This window comes from Cynoglossus semilaevis, chromosome 3 (assembly GCF_000523025.1).
Source record: "Cynoglossus semilaevis isolate Cse_v1.0 chromosome 3, Cse_v1.0, whole genome shotgun sequence".
NCBI classification, from domain to species: Eukaryota; Metazoa; Chordata; class Actinopteri; order Pleuronectiformes; family Cynoglossidae; genus Cynoglossus; species Cynoglossus semilaevis.
The window spans coordinates 4,309,899-4,331,818 of NC_024309.1; the positions used below are offsets into that span (position 1 = coordinate 4,309,899).

The window sequence follows — 21,920 nt, forward strand, 5'->3', positions numbered from 1 at the left end:
TAATGCTGTGTTTCATTAACCTCACCTCTCTCCCCTCTTTATCCCCGAGTATTCACCTTTTCTCTTAGCCTTCATCGTTCTCACCTCTCACATAAACATAACCAACAAGCACTCATTCTTAACCCATTCTAATCCTCCTCTCATTTCCATAATGCCGACTGTATCTCCTAATCATTGGTCCTGCAGGCGTGTCACGGACCATGTGACCTGCTGCGACCTACGATGTTGTTATCTCTCTCCCTGCAGTCTTCTTATTGTATGTACAGTGGGCACATTGCTTACGATAAACAAAAAGGTATTTTGTTTCCTAGTAGAACTTTAAATCTTTTTTTTTATTTCTTACTGCCATCTTCTACATTTAAGCTACTTTAAAAAAGCACATTATCTTTTTTATTAATTGTTTTTACACACAGTTACAACAGTTTGGAGCAGCCGTTTATCCAAGCTTGGCTCAGAGCTGCCATAAGGATCCACATCCATGGCTCAGTGGATTCCTCACAGTGTTATCACTTTTGATTGACACTTAGGCATCACATACAGTAACCAAATAAAAATATTTAGTTTATATCTAAAGCATGAGTTTAAAGAAGAGAGAGTAGGAGGGTTCCTATGAGTTAAACACACTGATAGAAGCAGGTGATAAAAAAATAAAAACACTATCAGTGGAGTGACTAACAGTGATAGTACAAATCTGTATTTACCACTGCTGTATACTACTGTGCCTCTGTGGTGCAGTGGTATGAGGACTGAGGTGTTTTGTCCATCTGTTCTGATCATAACAAAACCTGGATGGTTGATGTTTCTTGGCAGCGTACGTCCTTATTTAAAGCTGCATTAAGTTATATTTCTGTATCAACACGGAGTAAAACGATTCCCTGTAAAAACCAACAAGCCAAGTGGATGTCTGCTCCTACAGTGTGGAGTCCAGAGCTACAAATTACACTGTAATAAATTCATGAACAGATGGATTTAAATATGGAGAAATGTATATCATATTTTCATTGTGCTAGAAAAAAAAAACATCCCAACCATCACCTGTAAGAACATTGGTGATGTCATGATGTCATCTTCTTAGGGTGAGATAAATGTACGATTTCAAATGTATCGGAAATAAAAGCAAGAAAAATCAATTGTACAGCACAACGGAGGCCTGCCTCCCGCAGCCACACTCTTCTGAGCTTCGAGCAGATTCTTCAGTAGCCCGGAGAAATGGATCACAGCAGTCAGCCAAAAATCACCTCAAAGTACAGTTGACATGTTTCACTTCTGTCTCATTCTGTTCAGAGGAAACAAGGTTATGGAAGTGAGGAAAGAAAGCACCAAGTCTTACACTTTGTTGTTGGAGAAATTACTTAGTATCCTCTCTCTCCTGCATACTGACTCGCACACTTATACACCATCAGCTGCATGACATCAGAAAACGGAATGGAAAGCAGGCAATGCAGAGACATATGACTGTCACAGCCCATTTTCCGGGTGCACGGTCATCCTCCAAGGCTTTAATACCAGTTCATAAGGTAGCGTAGATTATACATTGCCACTGTGGACACTTAATTCCATCAGTCACACTGCGGACTGGAGGACACCGTAACCATGGTCACCCCATTACTACAGCAGAGAACAGAGATAGAAAATCACGGCAAGTGCCACATGTTTCAGTAAACACAACACACACACACACACACACACACACAAGTCGTAGTGCCAAGCAACACTTCTAAGTATTTACAAACTGGACTGCCATGCACACTGTCAAAGGTGACTTATTTAGAATAGGCAGTAAGGGAGAAAGCAGAGATGTGAGGACCATGTCACGTGAAGAGACCAGAGGTCAGGAGCTCGGCTGCTGGTAATTTTTATGAAGTCAAGGATTTCATCTGCACGACAGGTGCAGTTCTTTATTCAGAGCGGCCTTGCAGAAGCAGTGGACGAGAAAAGAAGGCTGGAAGGACCCTGGGAAACACATCAGGTTTTGTTTCCAATAAGTTGTGACCAAAAATAAGAAGGAAATTCAATACAGCCACTCTTTTATTGTTCTTGAAATAGCTGTATTGATCCTGGTATCCTTCTGTGTTTGATGAGGAGGCACTTGAGGAGTCTTCCCCCCAAAGAAAAAGAAAAAAAATGCTGGCTAGCCTTGAAATTCTCAAATGGAGCAGCTAAAGAAAGCCCAGAGTCCGATGTATACTCAGGTTAACATCTTAGACAATGTTTGTTTGTATCATTTGAGAGGAAAATGGTTCTGTGTTACTGTGCTGCTTTTAAGACTTCATGTTAATCCAGTAGTAGATTTAAGTTGAAGGAGAGCCTATATTTCTAACCACTGTCAGGTCTCATTAAAGTTTAATTACTACCTTCAGGCAAAGCAGGAAATGGAAAACTTTTAGGGCAATTTGTTAAAAAATGGAAATGAGTAATGGGGACTTTCATGTCATATAACTTGCAGTGTGTTTTAACTGTAGCACAAATATAGTCCAGCATTTTCACCTCCACTATTGTAAACCACCATCAATGTTCTGATATGCCTTTGCCCACGTACCCACAGGTGAGGTAGAGCCTTTTATTCACTATAGAATTTATGGTATAGCTGCAGTACACGAGTCCAAACTGTGAATGTGCTTTTCAAAACACACTCCAAATGGTCCATAAAGATGTATAAGAAGAAGAGCTGCATATCTGCACTGCCTGCAGCTGCAGTATAATTGAGGCTTGATGCCTGGCATCTGTGCATTTCCTGTTCCAGATCTGAGATAAGAGCCGTAGGAGCGATCAGGAAATAACCGAACATTCATCATGCAATGTAAAAGTTATTTACTTTATTTTTTGTGATACGCTCAAGGCACTTTCTGGCACAAGAATTTTGGAAAATAAGTTGGTTGGGTTCAAATATTAAACAAAAAGAAAAGTTACTGTGTTGAAAACAGGCCAGCGTCCAGACCTCAGTGAAGGAGCTGGCTTTATTTCCTGCAAGAAAACAACACCTGAGCCCTTTGAGGCTGTCTTTGTTTTCTCAGCTTTGGAATTTTCTTGAAAAGGTTTTAAGTAATATTGTTTTGTATTTACACTTGTGAAGAGATTCAGCAAAGGGGAATACTTTTTTTTAAAAAAAGTGAGGCACAAACACCACATCCATAGATTTTAACCCCTTGTCAAAGCAGGAGTCATGAAAAAAGAGACATACGTAGGCCATATTGTATATCCTTTTTATCTGATCAAACGTCAGCAGCAGTCAGTAGTGATGCGCAGATAAACAGGGCAGGGCAGATGACTGTAAATATAAATATAAATATCTGTCTGTGATTCTGCTTCTACAGCTTCCGAGGGTCCTGGACGTTGGGTCTGTTTTTAATCGACATAAACGTTTAAATGGAAGGTTGAATTCTGAATACAAAAATACATATTGTGCCTTAATAATTTATTGCCCAAAAAGTTAACCAAAAAATAGATAAAAGTTAGTCAACAGAAAGAAACAGAGTATTTTTGGGAAAGTACAGGGAAATTAACGGCCCAAAAAGTATTTAATAGGAGCAAAATTCTGAGAGTTAATTTCCATTCAAATAGTGTGTGATAATAATGTAACTTCATGAACAAAGTCACAGTCCACATAAAACCTGTCCAAGTGCCACAATCAACCTCGGGGCTGGACTTTGGAAATGCCTACAATAGCCCATATGGCTACAGTTAGAAAGTTGTAAAGCCTTATAGTCTAAATTACATTTTCCCCATCGTTTGTGAAGCTTTATACCTCAGTTAGGTATTGTTAAAATGTAATTTTGCAGACAGAAAACCCGGGATAGACTCTTATCTCTCCTGCCACACCTCTAATTGTACCAGGCCTGAAAAGGCAGTAAAGTGAAGGTCACCTTGTGTTTAGCCCCCGCTGATAAGCTCTAATGTTGTCTTTTGTGAGACCACGTTCTCCCAGGGACCCTCTGTACGGAACAACCCCAATGATCAATGCACTAAATCACATGGTCTCATTCCAGCAACTACTGTATGCATGAGTGTGTGCAGGTGTGGGTGAGTGTGTTTTACTACACAGGGTGTGATTTAGCTGTGTGTTCTTCATTGTGTGTCCTCTGTTATCACAAATACTTTATTAATTTGTGGACGTACAGTATGTTGTGATTTAAAATTCACACCAACATCTGACTCTATTCACGTTTATATCGTTAACCCACTGGCCATAATAACTACCGCGTCTCTACTTTACGGTTTTTCGCCTATCAGGGGCAGTCTTGGAACGTAACCCCTGCATATGTATGTGTATATATATTTAAACAAATAAATGAAGATAATTTGAGGCTCAAGATGTGAACTGAGTTGGATGCTGACATTTTATGACATTCACTCCTGCTAATATCTTATGAAATTAGACTTTGATTCAAACAAAATGTCACCGTCTCATTAGCCATAACATGTGACATTCTTCAGGACCATTCTTCAATTCATCATCACATTTTAGTCTGCACCCTCTTATGCTGAGCAAATGACAATCAATTGCCCCACAAATGGCACCAAGAGACCTGACCTTTTCAGGGAAAGTGGGAAATGTTTGCATGCCTGCGTACAGTGAGTTTGCATGAGAGTGCATATGTCCGCTCACATGCAGTGCTCAGCTACCTGAAAGGTAAACCTGCAAAATTCACAATTACAGGAAAACCGACCTCTGAACTCTGTCTTCTTAATTTTAGCCTGTACAACAAAAACATTAAAGTGTTTTTTTCCTTTTCTACATAAATCTAGAAATAGTTCAAATGTTCTGTGCAGACCCATGACAAACCAGCTGATCATAGGATCATGTCTCTCAGACTGATGTGTACATTGAGCCTATGTGTACTCATCTTACCTGTCACAAAGGCCTATAATTTCCCCACCAGCACATTTTTATCTCTTTAATGAAAGATAAACACAATTCTCCACTTTCAGTGCAGGCGGCAGCAGATCTTCAGTGAGATACTGTATGTAGCTATAAACAATCCGGGGGGAGAGAGGGGGCATTATGCTTAGCTTGGAGAGTGCAGTTTTAATAGTAATAGTGGTGGTGAGGATGGAGGTTGGGGTGGGGGGGGGGGGGGGGGTTAGTCCATCCTCATAAAGGCAAACTCACATCTTTGAATTAATCAGCCTGAGCTTCCCTTTAGGCAGATGTTAGAGAGAGCGCAGTGTGACACAGGTCAGAGAAATAAATCAACGGAGGAATAAAGAATGAAAAAATAAATAAAAATCCCAATGCCGTCAGAGCCTCAGAGATACTACATGCCCTCTACGTAATCTCCTCTGCCCTTCCAGCCACTTGTCTTTCCTTCTGTTTCTTCTGTCAGTCCACACAAACAACCTCTGGCCTGTAATGACGGGCTCAAATACTGTAAGTCTCCAAGATACCTCAGTACTGCTTGGCTGATGTGATGAGTAAAGTATATATTATTGGAGAAAGTATCAAATACAATAAATTCAACGTGCTGCATTCAAGTGTTTCTGTTGTATCTGGTAGACTAGAAGACAAAGGTTGTGTTCATTCCCCGTTGCCTTGTCCTAAGGTTGGAACGGTCATATTTCTGAACAACATTTGAGGAGTGGAGCTTGATAAATTGGTTACAGCAAAGTACCTGGGGCTAAATTAGAAGAAAAGAAAGGCTCTCCTTCATTCGGTCCCTGTCCATGTAACAAATAGTTTCTGCTCTGCAATTAAGTTACGAGTCCAGACAGAAGATCCCATTTCCTCACCTCGCACGGATCCTCTTAGATTTTAATGAACAATGGGAAACTATAAATCACTGGAATAATGACGGCTCCCAGATGATGGAACCACACTGTGAGGCCATGTGGGAGAATACAAGTCTCATTATCTCTCACTGTGCAATACTATTTAACAAACAGCAGCTGTCCGACATATTTATCTGGAAAACCTCCCTCCCTTTTAATCCAGGTGGCCTGGCTGGAATTTGCACCTTTTTTTGCGTTTGCTTAAAGACTATGAAGTACAGCGTTTGAGGGCCGACACAATCTTAAATATTTAAAAAAAAAAAAAACGTGCAAATTCTATTTTCGACTAAGGAGTGAGAAACTATACTCGACAGCAGGCTGAAAAAAATAACATGAATACCATTTAATCTGCAGTTCTTATAGTTATAGCCATAACATTATAACATCAGCCAGTAAACTACAGTCAGTTTTAAAGTAACACTTCACAAACCAAAGCTCGGATTTGCAAAATCATATTCAACTCTGAAACAAATAAGTGAAATGAGCTGTGAAAAACAACAGGTTTTCCCAATATGCTCATCCACAACGACGCGTTTAAGTTTTGCTTTCATAAGCGATAACATTTCAGCGTCTGTATGAATGAGAATGGCCTCTCCTCCAGGCTGTATATTTGATGAGCACTCACAACGTATGGATAATCTTTTCCAAATACAGCGGACTCATAGTGTCTTGATACCACGTCTGTGAGAGGTGGTTGCTGTACTGAAAGTGTGAAATCAGTATTGGCTCTGCTGGAAATGTCCATAGATCTGTTTACTGGGACTGAGACAGAGAAGAGAAAAAGCTTACAACGCTGAAAAGTGATGGATTTAACGTGGATTTCTTTTCCCTCATTTCCAATTGTAAATGATTTATATCGGCTATTATGTCTTAGAGGGAACAGAATCTTTGGCTCTTGGAAATGTTGTTAGTCCATCCATTAACATTATCTGGGTGCAGACAGCCCACAGTATGTGCTTCATTCTCATTCAGGATTATTGTATGGATTAGAGAAAATCTCAGTGTACATAAATCTTTTCATCAAGGCTCTGACAATATAATCTTAAATGACGTAAGCCTATATATATATAAATATATATATATATATATATATTTATATATATATATACGTATGTGTGTCAGTGTATATATTAACGTATATGTATATATATGAATATATACATAGATGCAGATACATAATATATATAAATATATACATGTGTGTTTATATGAATATGTATTTAAATTACATATATATTGTATTTAGTATATTTCCCAGGTGCCCTTTTGCTCTGACTTCAAAACTTTGAGGACGTTGAAAAACCTGCCACAGAGCAACATCTGTTGACATGCTTAGGTTATTAAAATCTTGCTAATGATATCATGTCTTTTTACCCAATACACATATTTTCTTCACATCTCGCATTAGGGCAACAAATACACTCCATGCATGACGCCAGACTATTGTAAACAAGATATTTTCCAATAATAATCAAGGTTTTTTTCTAATGTCACTAATACACAAACAGTGCACCATGCTGCTCAGTGCACTGTGGGTTTCAGAATCCATTCTTCTGTAACTGTGCATGCTGTTCATCACTGTCAGGCATGGCACTCTAGCTTTCAGCAGATCCCTGACCCGGAGTTAATTTATGTTGCTACTGGGTCAAAGGGAAGCTAAGCGTTGCTCCTGGTTGGACAAATATGACACAATCACATCTCAAGTTGAATTGTTAGGATGAAGAGTTCTGCAGAATCCTAAATAAACCCCATAATGTTCCTCAATGACAATCAGGGCCTCTTTATCTGAGAAACGTGCCTGCTCACTCCTCCCCGCACAATTCTTCAGCAGACATCTATCATTTGTGTGTGTGTATTTTAAACAGATATCCACACACTCAAGTTGAATATCATAAATTTGAATTTGAACTTTTGCCCCTGTGCTTGAACAGATGTTTGAGCTTCATATGAAACGTGACAGCTCAGCCGTAGCTAACAGAGGCTGCTGCAGATGTATCTTTGTTTTCCAGTAAAAAAAAAAAACACAAACAAACAAAACAAAACAGTGTGCAGCGATAATGGCTGTTATGTGAGACTCTTCTTAATGAGTTTAGCTCTGAGCTAAATGATAATATCTGCACACTGCATCGTGCCAGTGCTTGCGTGCTAACACGCCAACGTCATGCAAACCCATCCAGTCGTCTGGACGTTGACGCTGCTGCTGATGGGAGAGACCTTCCACCGACAGCGCCCTGTCTATCCAGCAGCAGCTCCATCTGGTCTCGTTGCACTGCGTGTAGCCGTGTTGTGCTCGCTGCGGCCACAGCTTGCGGCCCCATTAGCACCAACAAATTTGTTCTTGACACTAATTACAACCTCACACGTAAGCTGTGCAGTGGGTTAGACAAATGAAAGGCAGCAATCTCCCCATCACTGAGGTCTTTTTTGTGAGCATCAGCAGTGACAGGTGTGGAGGGGATGGAGGAGGAGGAGGAGGAGGAGGAGGAGGAAGAGAACAATGGATCTTCTCCCCATTGCCGGGTTAAAGGTGGCTCCTTCAAAGGAGGAGGAGAGAATGAGATTGTTAACAGTGGCAAGGTCATCTTGAGAGGATTTCTCTTTGCCTGCCGTGAAGGTTAAGGAAGTTAAGGGGATGTTCCCAGGGCCTCGCTGCTCTATGCATCACTGCAGAGTCAATATGTCTCCACTGGGAGGTGTTTTTTTTTCTGCTTCAGCTCGAGCACCATTACTTTACTGCATGTTTCAGATCGACCAGATTGTTCACACTCACAGCAACAAGAGCTCACCATCTCTGTCACCACGGCGGTGTGAAACCAGTCCATAGTTCCTGTCAGAGGTTCCATTTCCACTACATATAGTTGTAACCCCGTGTGAGGCGAGTGTCGGCTACGTTCGTGCCGAGGAGCAGCTAAGTCCTGTGACTATGTAAGGGTCTAAAATTGGAACATTTCCCCTCACGTCAAGTTACTCTCAACCCTCCAAACATTCACTGTGGAGGTTTGCCGTGGCAAAATGTTGGCACCGGCAACAGGCACACTCACAGGACTTACTACTTTAGAGGAGTCAGGATGTAACTGATGATGAGGAAGGTGTGTAGGTGGACCCACCAACGCTGCTGCAGATCAGTGGAGAGAGAGGTGGGCAGGACACACACACACACACACACACCGACTAATACAGATACTAACTTGTGCTCCCACACTTCAGCTACTGCTCTGAAGTGGAAAAAACAGTGAGGGTGATTCTGTATTTTAGGGAGTTTGGATTGTAAAGTACATACCAGGGACCACATTTGTTTTTGGTCAGGGATCATAAGCCAGGGCTACATGACGCCTGGAGGATAGTTAAGGGAGGCGGGTGACTCCTTTAGGAGGTCCAAGCAGGCTCTTTATTTACTGCTACGGGTGGGTTAATGCCACACAGGAGTTGTTGTGGCTCGTTTGAGCTGACCTTGTTGTATTTTCGGGAGAATGGAGTCGTCAGATTTGAACCAAGCATGGCCTGTCGTGAAAAGTTTTGCCAAATAATGAAAAAAAAAAGTATTTCACAAACAACATCTGGTACATTGGCAGGGAGAAAACAAACAAATTCTTTGGAAACACTATTTATCCAGGGTCTACTTGGATGTAGATACTGAATCTTGGCCCGACTGACGATGATACTGTCAAGAACCAAATATGGTGTGGATGCAGCAAAGACTCTTGGGGAGATTCTCTAGTCCTCCCACGTGCACTCCCGGCAGCAGTATTCGGTTGTGTGACTAGTCGACGCGCAAACTGCACTCCCGGCAGCAGTATTCGGTTGTTAAGTGTGACTAGTCGCCGCGCAAAGGAGCGTGCACGCAACAGTCCGGTACGTGTGTGTGGAATCAAATTTATTTAAAATCTTCAATATAGAAAAGTAAAACTTTCACGACTAAAGCGTAAATTAAAGACAATTTATAAATTAATAGAACATAGTAATTATGTATATTATTGAGCTGGAAATGTTTTTTTTACTTTAACAGAATTAAAGTTTAAAATCTTTTACACCTTATTTCCAGCAGCAGAATTACATAATACAGGATGAAGCCGTAATGTCAAAAGCCCCGAGCTTCTCTTTAAACCTTTGTTTTAACTATTCAGTCCTTGAGTTACTGCTGCCTTCTTATCAGCTTTAACCAGCCCTGGCCATTCACCTCAAACTGTAGCAACAACCAGCTGTTTGAACCCAGTGAGCTGTTGATCACCATATATTTGTTCTAAACACCAGAGACGACCGGATGCCAAAAAAAACCCAACAGATCAGCAGTTTTTGAAAGATTTAACTCGGCACCATTTGGCACCAGCATCAACATTCGAAATCACTCCAAATTCCCTTCATCCATATTCCAACGTTTACTTTACTTGAAGCAGTTCTTTTGCCCGCACATATCGCTGCCATGTGATTGGCTGATAACATATTTGCAGCAACAAGCGCTAGAACAGGTGCAGCTGATAAAGTGACCACTAAGCGTTCTTACATCCTCCTTCAGAATGACTTTTGTGCTTGTGTGGTCTATCTGAATTGAAGTCTTTAATCACTTTCACTCCTGTCAATAGTCACCTGCCAAAGTGCTGACCTAAGAGTTAAAAAAAACAACAACAACACAAAGCCATTCCAGGCCATTTCTAACACTCCCATAGACAGGCTGCAGCATTGTTTGTCCATGTATCCATTAAAGCCAAAGTAATAGTACACTTGGGATATGAAAAGAAAAGAAGTGCATCTATATCTTGTCAGATTAATAATTGAGGGAGATTGACTATTCTGTGAGGAATGCATTGCCAAACTCCACCATACATTCTATTTTAATTGGCAATTTGTCCCTGATAATCAGTATGTGCTGCGTTAGGGGTCAGAAGGGTTAACATCACAATCATTACATGAACGAGGAGACGCGGCCAAGCAGTTCATTAGAAGGAACAGAGTAGGGGGAAAATAATGCCTCAGCATTTTTATAATAGTAGAGCGTTGGGTCATGTGTGTGAGTGTGTGTGTTTAAGTCTATAGGAACATGCTTGCATGTGTGTTTTTGCACCAATAAATACAATATACCAAAGGCATCCAAGTGCCTAAAACACCACATCCTGTGTTCCACCTCATTCCCCAGTCTGGCCTCACACATCGTCACACAGCCGTGAATGAAAAATACAACTTCAGCGAAAAACAAAATGACATACAAGTGGTGCCACTTGAATCATGAGCATGCATTTAGCTGCAGGTCTAATGATGAATTCCAGAAAGCTGGGATCTCAGACCGATTCCACTTAGAGTGTTCTAGATGCGACGTCTAAGTGTTTTAGGAGAAGGTTGAATATTAATTTTTTTTAAAACATAGCTGACAGAATTTATGCATTTTATTTTATGCTTTTATAAATATTGATTTATTTAAAAGCTTTGAGTCAATGTATTACATTTCTGTGTTATTTTTCTTCGGGTGCCGACAACGTTCTGTGAGGTCAGGCTGCTGCGTCTCAGTGAGGTCCAAATGGATCCATCTATCCAGACTTCACTTGTTCCTCGTGAGAGGTCTGACTTTTCAGACCAAACACACAGCTACACACACACACAGTCTGTATAAACAGCAGTTGTTCACACAGCGAGCCTGTGAATTTGGAACTGAGGACATCAGTTCCAAATTAAATACATCCTTCCTTCAAGTCTCTGACTGGAAACACTGATACTACATATAAAGTACTGCAGTAACTCTAAGCTTATGGAAACAACAACAACAACAACATCTGCCAGTGTGAAACAGAACACTGCTAAGGATCATTCAAGCCATAAATATATCAACAAGCAAAACATGTTAAAGAACATACACCCAGCAGCAGCAGCAGGTTTGACCTGTGTCATTAACAAAGAGAGAAAATCCAGCAGGACTGACCAGTGAGCTGCGGCGTTAGCTTCATCAGACGTCAGGTGTTGGTTGGTCGTCCTCGGTTGAAGCCCTCAGAATCCTGAAACCACACGTGTTCCATGAATCTACTCTGTTTAACTTGAAGTCATTTTCATTTAACCAGGTGTAACTGTGGTGGTCAGCTTCAAGTGAGATTCTCATAGTACCTGGTCGAGTCTGCTTGGTTTTCCACCTTTGGAACTGGAGTTCACATTTGCTTCCCAGTTGTCTCGAACAAAAATTAGGAAACATCTGCACACATTGCTTGATGGTTTGTTGTCAACTTGACACTTCCTGCAAATGGTGATGCAGGAAGTGTCACCTCAGACTGATCTCTGATTGGTTAATTTCGCTGTCAGTCTAGTTTTTCCTTTTCCTGGAAAAAAAGTTTCTTTTCTCTTCTTTGAGAAGCACAGCAGCAGCTCAGACATCTCAGGTTTTAAATGTATCATTTTTATATATTGAAAGTGAATAAGGCAACATTAAAGAAATATATTTCTGGAACATAATTAATTATTAAAGAAATATATTTCTGGAACATAATTCAAAATTAAGAAACTTTATATTTCTCCAGTATATTGAGTAAACAAACATGAAGAGGTTTTTTTTATATTGAAATGAGAAGATTAATGATCAGTGCCAGCATGTGTTAATGTATTTCTTTTATATTTTCTAAAATAAAAAAAATACAACTTTGCCAACTTAAAATTATCATTACTCTTGTTCTTAAGATACATCACAATTCAGTGTGTGCGGCCAAATCTGGATTTTATGGAGATAAGAAATCACAGTTGCATAATATCAGCAGAAGTGTTGTTTGGTGGAGTGCTAATAGGATTTGAAGTGATCATGGGTGGAGTGTTTAATAATAATGGATTACTGGTTCAATTTCCCCTGTACCATGGACATGTGATCAGGATCTCCCACAGCAGAGCTGGATGTGACACAGAGACAGTTGGGGGACGGTTTGAGGAGAATGCAGTGATGGAATACAATGCAATCTGGTGCCAAGGTTAAAGCCACTGTTGTTCATGTGGCAACTGTTCTTTGGTGACATCAGAGGGTGGGCTGTGAGCTGTCCCCAGGCCCAATTTAGCTGCAAGCACTGGCAGAGATGGGATCCACTGTTCCTGTTTGTCAAACAGGAACCACCTATGCCAGCGATGACATCACTCGGCAGCACGGAAAGGCTTTTAAACCACACAACACACACACACACACAAATGTATGCAGGAATTCAGAAGCTCTACAGGAATATCATCCTAACAAGTGCAGTCCATGTTATTTGTGTTACACTGGTGTCATATCACAGTCGGAGATTCTTCTTCACTAGTGAAAAAAGTGCTGTGGACATAAAGAGTTGACAGTTGGTGGCCTGACCGGCGGAGCATCAACTACTTCTACAATGTTTATGAACCTGAAAAGGTTTGGATTTTTTGAGGCATGACGACAGATATAACATCACAGCATGTACATGTAATCCCCTCATTCCCTGCAGGGGGCAGCAATAAATACATTCTGAATACCTTAGTCTATCATCTAAGTGTTCTAGTACAGGAGTATTGATGCCAATTCATTTGAATGTTTTGTTTGTTGTTTGTGCTCAGAGCACCTCAGTGGTAACTTAGCAGCTGCTGGACTTGAACCTGCAGCCTTGCAGACCCAAGTCCACTTTCTTAACAACCAAGCCACCACTGCACCTAAATCTAAATAAAATAAACCACTGTACACTTGTAAACATATATGTAGTTGGATTTGGAGGAAATGAATGTGTGTAATAACTTCAAATAGAATATACGCAGTAGAGTACTCAGTGGAACATTTTACCCTTGGAAGACGCTGCAGCTCAGACATACAAATGCAAATCTTGTTTATACGTGACTGTGTTTTTCCTCGGCAAAGTGACCAGCAATAATTGTGATAAAAGTTTCAAGTGGGTTTTATCTTAGTGAATCCTGTGTATTGGGAGAGCTTGTGGCTGGATTTAATGAAACACAATCAATATTAGGCATTGATTGTGGGATTTTTCTAGAAGCGCGTCACGTCTGAACGGACCGGTGTTGCGGCATAAATTCTGTATTTCACAGAAGCTGAGCAGGAGGGTCAAAACAGGAAGTGAGAGGCTACTAATGCTCCTCATTAGTGTGTCTTGTTAATGGGCTGGGTGATGTATTACTGGGCGTCCACTGGCATGGATGTGCAAAAAGAAAACAAACATCTTCTGTATTTACCGCAACACAATATAATACTATTAAAAATGATGTATCGTAGAACATACCACTTTGTTTTTAATTACTGTCAAAGGTGAGAGGTTGATCCTCAGAATACTTCACATTATTTAGACGTAATACATGTAAGATAACAACAGAATATTTGTTGGTTTGTTGGTTTGTTTTGGTTTGTTTCACCAAGAAGCTCTTTGGGAGGTGTTAGCTCCGGCTGCTTCACTTAGCAGCTGGAGATAAAGTCGTGTTGGTCATGCTCCTGGTTTGAATAATAGTGAGGACGGACATCTGAATGCCGTAATATACTGGAGGCAACAAAGTGTAAAATAAACCAACAACAACATCATTAGTGATGTCCGCAGACTTTAAATAAGAAACCACTCCACTGGTTTTACAAGTGACTCCTAACGAGTCTGTGGGAGACCCAGGCTAATTTTCACTCCATTTGTCACATTAAAACGCAGTTCTTTCTTAACAAGTTTACAGTCTCAACAACAAGCTTCAGTTTTTTTATAGTGAGAACTCCATGGGTTTTTGTCAGTAAGGGTCACCATTTCAATGGAGACGTGACTGGTAACTGACAGCTGGACACTGAAGAAAATAAAGAAAATATTCATTATACGTCTTCTGAAATATAGACACACATTATAGATATCATTTTTATATCAGTGCTACTGACACTAGATTTCATTGGACAATTATGCTACAAGGTATACAGTTTTCACAACTTCATAATAGCATTCCAAACTGTTTTTTTTTTTGGGGGGGGGGTCCAACTAACTTTGCCCTTTTCCTATTGACAAAAGGTGTAGAGAACAATTATTTTGACCTTATGTTTCACTCAAAGACGACACTGTTGTTCAGCTCTCCTCGGGATGTAACTCCTCAGTGAAAAACATTTCAAGAAGCACTTTCCAATTACTGCAAGCCTGAAAGTTTGAAGACTCCGACTCAAAACTTTTTTTTTCGCGTGCTCAGTGAGAACTGAAGCCAGAGTTATAAATTATACATAATAAGATTAACCGTTCAACTTTTCATGAGAGACCGCACAAAAAATATTCTGCTCTTCAATAGAATGACTCTACTGTGTGTGGAGGAGGCCTTGGCCATTAAGAAATATAACGCAAAAAATACAGTTTTCTTATATATAAATATATACACATATGCATGTATACAGACATATCTATATATGCATATATAGGTTCATTGTCTATCACGGGGTTTACATTCCATGGCCCACAATAGCCAAAAAAACTGCAAAGTAGGGATGCGATAGTTATTATATTATTTACATATATATTAACCCTAAAACCTTTAGGAAGCATTGTAGGGCATAAAATATGGCAGAAAAATGTCAAAAAATCTTGTTTACACGGATTACAGTTTATTCCTTGCAATACCCTGTATGTATGTGTTACAAAATGTCTTTTAATTTATTTTTTTTATTTTTTTTTACTGCTTTTCTTTTCAGGCTATATTATTATAAAATGCTTATTTAATCACAAAAATCATGAAAGTATTGGAAATGTAAACATTTTTATATAACGCAAAAGCCCACGACAGAGTGAAAAATCCACAACACATTTAAAATATTAAAAACCTGCGATGCATTGAGTGTACAACAGCCAAAACGTAATACAGCGACAGATGACTGTATGAATAAATAAATAAATATACATATAACCAAAAGAGCAGATCAAACCAGCAGAGATGGTCATTGTTTAATAAAATCCAACAACAAACCCTTTGACCTCCTTCTTCATCAGGACGAGATCATTTATCCTACATTCGCCTGTTTTATGGTTTGTTCTCTCTGTGGTTTGGAAATTATTAGTGTTTTTTTTTTTTAAACAGTTCCCTACAAGGTGGTAGTGCTTACATTTTATTAGTCTGAGTAATAAAACTGATTAATAGACACGTAAAACACTGGCAGGACATTGTTAATCAACAGAATATACTATCATCTGACTGATAAGAGATTTCTGTTTGCTGTACAACGCATTGAACGGAATTTAAAAAGTGCCTTAAATAAAAGCAGTGATACAGACCTGAGAGAAGTTAGTGAGTAACTCTCTCCGAGGCCATTTCAGGTCAGTGACAGTGATTTCTGATTGCATTAGAGTCCCAGGAGCAGGCAGACAGCTTTAGCATTAACTTGAGTTTATTTGTCCATGTATATCTCCTGTCTTTTATGCATTGTCTGGGTAAGCACTATCTTAAATCACTGAAAGAGCCGGGCAACAAATTTTATTTCCTAAATTGATACAACAGTTGCCTGACAGATAAAAAAAAGTGCTCTGTTTATTTCAGTCCTGTCGTTGTATCTCCATATAAAGTGTGTACATATTTATTCCTTTGTATATGTACAGCGTATATTTTAGTAACATAGGTAATAGAAATTGAATTACTAATACACCAAGTATGCAATTATTTTAATTATGCCTATATATTGTAATTAGTGTTTTGTTGTTAAGCTCCTTATAAACTGCCCATTGGGGCAGATAAAGCTGATCCAAATCTGAATGCAGCTACATTTGTGACTTTCACGTTTGCTTAGATCAAAACATACCGAGTACTTTAACATATCAAAATATTTGCATACAGTCTCATTATGCAAAACACTGGGTGTTTTACACTGCATTTGAAGCACCCTAGTGGTCAAAACCTAGAAGCCTACATGCTCCTAGAAGGCTATATTTCTACCCTACTGTAGTATCTTAACCTTAAGAGGTTAATTCAAATCTTTTGACCTTTTCCCCTTTAAGACAATGACCAGACACTTTCTCTACAAGTATTCATGTTGTTGATATCAGGAGGTCAAAGGTCATGTCAAAGTCAGAGTGGGGTCCTGTATATTACATATCCAATATGCGGACATAAAAACATTAATCGTTGTGTGTTCTGCATTCTCTGCATCTGCGAGTGCGTCAGCCCCGGGGGCCATGAGCAAACTTTAACTGTAATTTTTTTTTCTTTGTCTGATGCCATGTCTGCTAATGCATGTTCAGCCCTCCATTTCTCTCCTCTCCTGCCCTCGGGCCACACACTCGTCTGTCTCAACGCCACTGTGGCGTGCGATGCCCCTGCTGATCAAAGGAAACATCTCAAGTGTTGAGAATTCACCGTCTGAGTTGCGGTGCAACCCCAGAGGCTCTCCTTTTACTCAGCCTCCTGCAGGGATTGCGGTTTGAGGTGTTCCATCTGCAGAAGCATTACTGCTGTACCTTTCAATCTGAGGATTGATTTAGGATAATTGTAATAGGATTTGAGCTCTATCTTTAGTGGGGATCTAAAGAGCACTGAAAGCAGTTACTCATTCTTTCCTTCAGTTGGCTTATGGGCGTATAATCTGATAGCACACCCGGCCTTTCATTTGTGACCTGCCACCCCCCACCCCTCCCCTCCCAAACGCCATGGCTGCATGGAAACACTCTCTGGATGTTTGTGGAAATGTTGTGGGAGCTTATCATCTTACACACACAGATTTGGTAATCCTCTACCTGCTGCCATGCTGTTGTGCTGATTACCTGATCCGGATGGCCCGTAGACCGGATGGCCGGTCTGACACACATCTTTTCTGATATGTTTGTCAGTGCAGACCACACCATCCTGGCCTCACACACATAAACACAGGAAGCTAATGCAAAATGAGAAATTTATACCATTAAAATGAGGCATCTGATAAGAGAAAGTGGGCGAAGAGTGAAACATCATTTCTCTACGGGCAGCCTGTTTCAGTTATGCAACAACTGGCTGGGTTTCCATACGGCTGACATTTCAGACAGACAGTCATGGCTCCTGGAAGATGTAACCTTTCGACCTCTCTGATCCTTTGACATTTCTATGTCTCCAGAAGGTCATAAATTTATTTGTTGCCAGTGCTTAGGTTTGTGATTTAACACCTGTGGTGCTGTCAGACGCAACTGTGTTTGTCAAGGTACCAAAAACCTGGACAAACAAACCTCCTGACTCCAGTGGCAGCCTGATTGTTGCAAATGAGTTAAGTGTCATGTTAAAAATAAACTTTGTTTATGTTCCAATGTCTGTTAAGCTTGTTAAGCTTCATTATTCAAGCAAAGTTTATAAGAAAAAAAGCCCCAAACATTTCATTATGCCAATATTCGCTTATATTAAATAGAGGATTTTTTTCTGCTCAGTGTGTGTTTCTATTCTGCTTTAATTTACATTGTTATTGTTAGTTTTAATAAATGTTTTTTTAAAGTCAATTTTCAATTCTTATTTTAAACTGTAAAGTCCATTAAGACAAATGAATTCGTGACTTTGGGCTATAATACATTAATGGCCCTATTTGCATCACTGCAAATGGTCACAACTCAGTAGGTGTTTTACAGAGAAGAGCTCCTGGAGTGAGCAGCTCAATAAAAGCAGTTTTTGTTTTTCTCACTTCCAGGTGGTTTTGTGATCCCACACATACAGTATCTATTTGTACTTTCAAACCAAACACTGCTCTGACCTGTCTGTCCTGGGTTTTAGGTAAAAACACTGACTTCCTAAAACTTGACCCCTCGTCTGATGTGATTAGCATTAAGCTACTTGAATAGCCGCCCCGCCCAGGTCAATGTGGAGGCGTGAGGTCCCTCAATCGTCATGATATGACTTTATTTAACTTTGTCTCATTGGTAAAAAGCTTTTATGCAGTTTTCTGTTCCATCGCCACTGCTGCCCTGTGGATCAATACAGTAAAAGGACTTTTCATAATGAAACGAAGGTGCAGCCGCAGAACCATACAGTAATCCATGTAATCTCTCCTTTTTCTACATATTTATTATAACTTGTGTTCCACGTCTTATTTATCTTCATAAACACCAAACATCTGTGTGTTTTTAAACAGCAAAAACATAATAACTGCATAAAAAAAACCTTCTGATGCTTTGCAGTAGACTGTCAAAAATAAATGCGGGTCAGTGCATGTGTGTGTGTGTGTGCAAAAATTGCAAGTGTATCCCTGTTTGGTTTTAATTAAAGGAAATCCCCCCCGTGAAGAGTCAGACATCACAATCTAGCTTTCTCAAGGACGGACAACCTATTGATAATACCCCAGCCCCCACCCTGACCTACAGTAAACACAAAACTACCACCCACACAGATCAACACACACACACACACACACAGAGGTATACCTCACTCTAACACCATGGAAACTGTCAGCCTAGCACTGCTCCCAACCCTGGTGATCATCACTCTCATTTGCGGTAGAACAAAGGCTGTGAAACGTTCGCCCGTTAGTGCAGCTCCCTTATCACTGCTGCCTGCTTGCCACCGCCATGAAGCAGCACTCAGATGAATTGCTCAGTCATTCATACTCTTTTTCAAGTCACATTTTCATTGTGGCGCGTCAGTTGTCCTTTTGTTGCCGACAGCCACTGAGTGTGATCCAGCATGAGTCATTACTAAAGTAAATATCATGCTACACTGTGAGGGAGAGAGTAGCATGTTTCACTCACTGAGTGTGAGGGGTTGCCTGGGCTGAGATAATTACTGAAATCACTCAGCTGCTGCCTGCATTTATTAAAAACTCCTCAGCACAGCCAGCGTTAGAGGTTTTCCAGCCATGCTGATGAGGCCTTTCCCTGATTCAAATCCCAGGGATTCCCATCATTTTGTCAAAAGCGTATAATTACAGATAAAAGATTCAATGTTCACTCAGATGTCTTTACCTGACTGCAGAAAGCCACCAGACGACTTTGTGATATGTTTCTGAAAGATGTGCAGAAACGGTGCTCCTGCATGGATGAAAAGTTTTCTTTCTTTCTTCTTCATATGCCTCATCATCAGATTTAACATCTGCAACACAAACACACAGTTATTACACACAGTCTTCTTTAGAGTCTTGTTGTTGTCATCTTTCTCCTATTTTGTCATTGCCACTGTTGGCCATAAAATAACTTTTAATGGTGTGTGTTTAAAGACTCAAGCGTTGTAGCTGGGAATTAGTTGGTAAAAATATGGAAATAAAACAGACAACACAATTATATTAAGGGAAATGCTTGGGGAAATAACTAATACTTGATCGTCTCACTCCCATTGTTTTGTGAGCCACAGCACATTTTACATTGGAAAAATCCCACAGTGCACCACCAAACAAAAACAACCCAAAAAAGAAAAAAAAAGAATGAAATATAATGAACTTTTACTTACTGCCCCACTTTTACTTTACTCACAAGTCTTTAAGTCATTATAAAACCATGGCCTGTTTCGTTGAACACAATTGATACACTCACTGGAATTGAAGAAAGACAAACATGAACATCTTCTTCAACAGCTCAAAGTCATTTTTTTTATTCTGATCACCATCCTCTGCCACCTAGTGGAAGAGTATTTAATTGCTCTGCCTGTAACTGTCACATTGACAAACAGACACAATATTTACATTAAACAAATAGTAGTTTTCAGAACGACTAAGTGCAGCTGACGACCTCCTACGGCACAGTGGTGGTCAATCACTGACATGTAATAATCACACTTTCTTTTTTACACTTATTACTTATTATTTACCTTGCTGCCCTGTGTCACTCTGCCTCATGAATTTATCCAAACAAACATCAGGGTTAATCCCATCAGAGAGTGAACCATGTTGACAACCTGTTCATGAACCTAATGGTAAACAAAGTTTCGTTCCCCAGACGCCTAGACGACAGACAGAGAAAGTTTTTTGCACCTGTGTGTGTGTGCATCCTGAGTGCAATTTTGAATGTATGCGGTGAGTGATTTGTCAAAGGCAGACAGTGATGGAGGTACAGGTTGTTCCTGGGAAGTGAAGGTGAATAACCATAAATCAGCCAAACTACAATTGGGAGTTTTCCACTTGCGGCCCATAACTCGACTGAGACCTTGCGAGAGCCACAACTGAGACTGACACAATGTGCACATCTGAAGCCAATTCACAAACAGTCTATATTTCAGAGCGAAGGCACTGGGTACTGGATGATGTGGTGGCGTGTGATATAAATGAATAGCAGAGTCACTCAGGACGCCGCGGTTGTGCTTTCTTTCTTTACACTTGATAAGGATTAGCTGTTCCTTTGGGAGGTAATGTTCCTACAGTCCCAAATTAGACAGAGAAGGAGACAGTGTGTGTGTGTGTGTGTGTTTCACTCCCTGTGTGAAGGATAGAGCGAATAGCCAAGGGATTTCTTTCCCCTACTTTGTGCATAAAAAGTAAGCCTGACTCCAAAGTTTCCTCTGGACTTTCAGCTGACCTCTTTGTAAAAATCACAAGTCAGAAAAAGTCACAGAAAGACATTTCCATTTACTAAATCAAGCTACAAGGAGGTAGGAGCTCCCTCTAGTGGTCTATTGCGCAACTGAGGTAGTCATTACAGTAAAACTGCTGAGCTTTGAAGTACATGGGGTCATTTTAATGAATGACGTTAATGAATGACTACTGGACCAGTGTTGGGTCTTTTCAGTCTCTATTTGCACAAATGTGGTAGTTGGAATTCATAGCATTCCTTGAGGGAAACAGTTTGGAGCTTTGAATTCCAATGCACCGGGGTAACATCTCTTCTCCCTGGAATCTGTCTGTGTCATCCTGCTGCTCAAAGGGCTTCTGCAGTTCCCCCAGCTGAATGGCAAAGCCACGCAATTCAGGAAAATAAAAAAAGATGTTCTAAGTCACCAAGCTGCTCAACTTCTGCTGCAAGACATTTCCATGGTTACCCAGTTTGACTCAGACGGTGAGGTGATGAGTCGTCATTGAGGATAACAGATAGAGGTGCAGTGGTAGATCAGAGAAAGTCAGACGGGTCGGTGGGAAGTTTTGGGGGTTTTTTTCCTGCTGTTGTAGCCTGTGAAGTGCTGCTGTATGTGACAGCACCATGTGAAAAGTAGAAATGTGAATTCTACGAGACTAAGGTGCAGTATTTGTACTGTATATTTCTGTGTGTTTGTGTGTCTGTGCCCACGTGCATTGGGCTTGTGAATTCATATGTGTAGGTGGGGTGGGAAAGAAATTTTTTTCCCCGCGGGTTTCCTGATTTTCTTAGCGA

At 40.3% G+C, this 21,920-nt stretch overlaps 2 protein-coding genes across 3 annotated transcripts in view; one reads left to right on the forward strand and one right to left on the reverse strand.

Moving 5' to 3' along the window:
- The window catches only part of trpa1b (transient receptor potential cation channel, subfamily A, member 1b), a 90,936-nt gene extending 78,944 nt beyond the window's left edge, over positions 1-11,992 (reverse strand). Inside the window, exons 1-2 of the mRNA XM_017031466.2 lie at positions 11,854-11,992; positions 11,675-11,747 (exon numbers count right to left, since the gene is read on the reverse strand). The gene's annotated coding sequence lies outside the window, so the exon portion shown is untranslated. The remainder of the gene's footprint in view (positions 1-11,674; positions 11,748-11,853) is intronic.
- The window catches only part of kcnb2b (potassium voltage-gated channel subfamily B member 2b), a 79,180-nt gene that overhangs the window by 40,528 nt on the left and 16,732 nt on the right, over positions 1-21,920 (forward strand). The window lies entirely within an intron of this gene.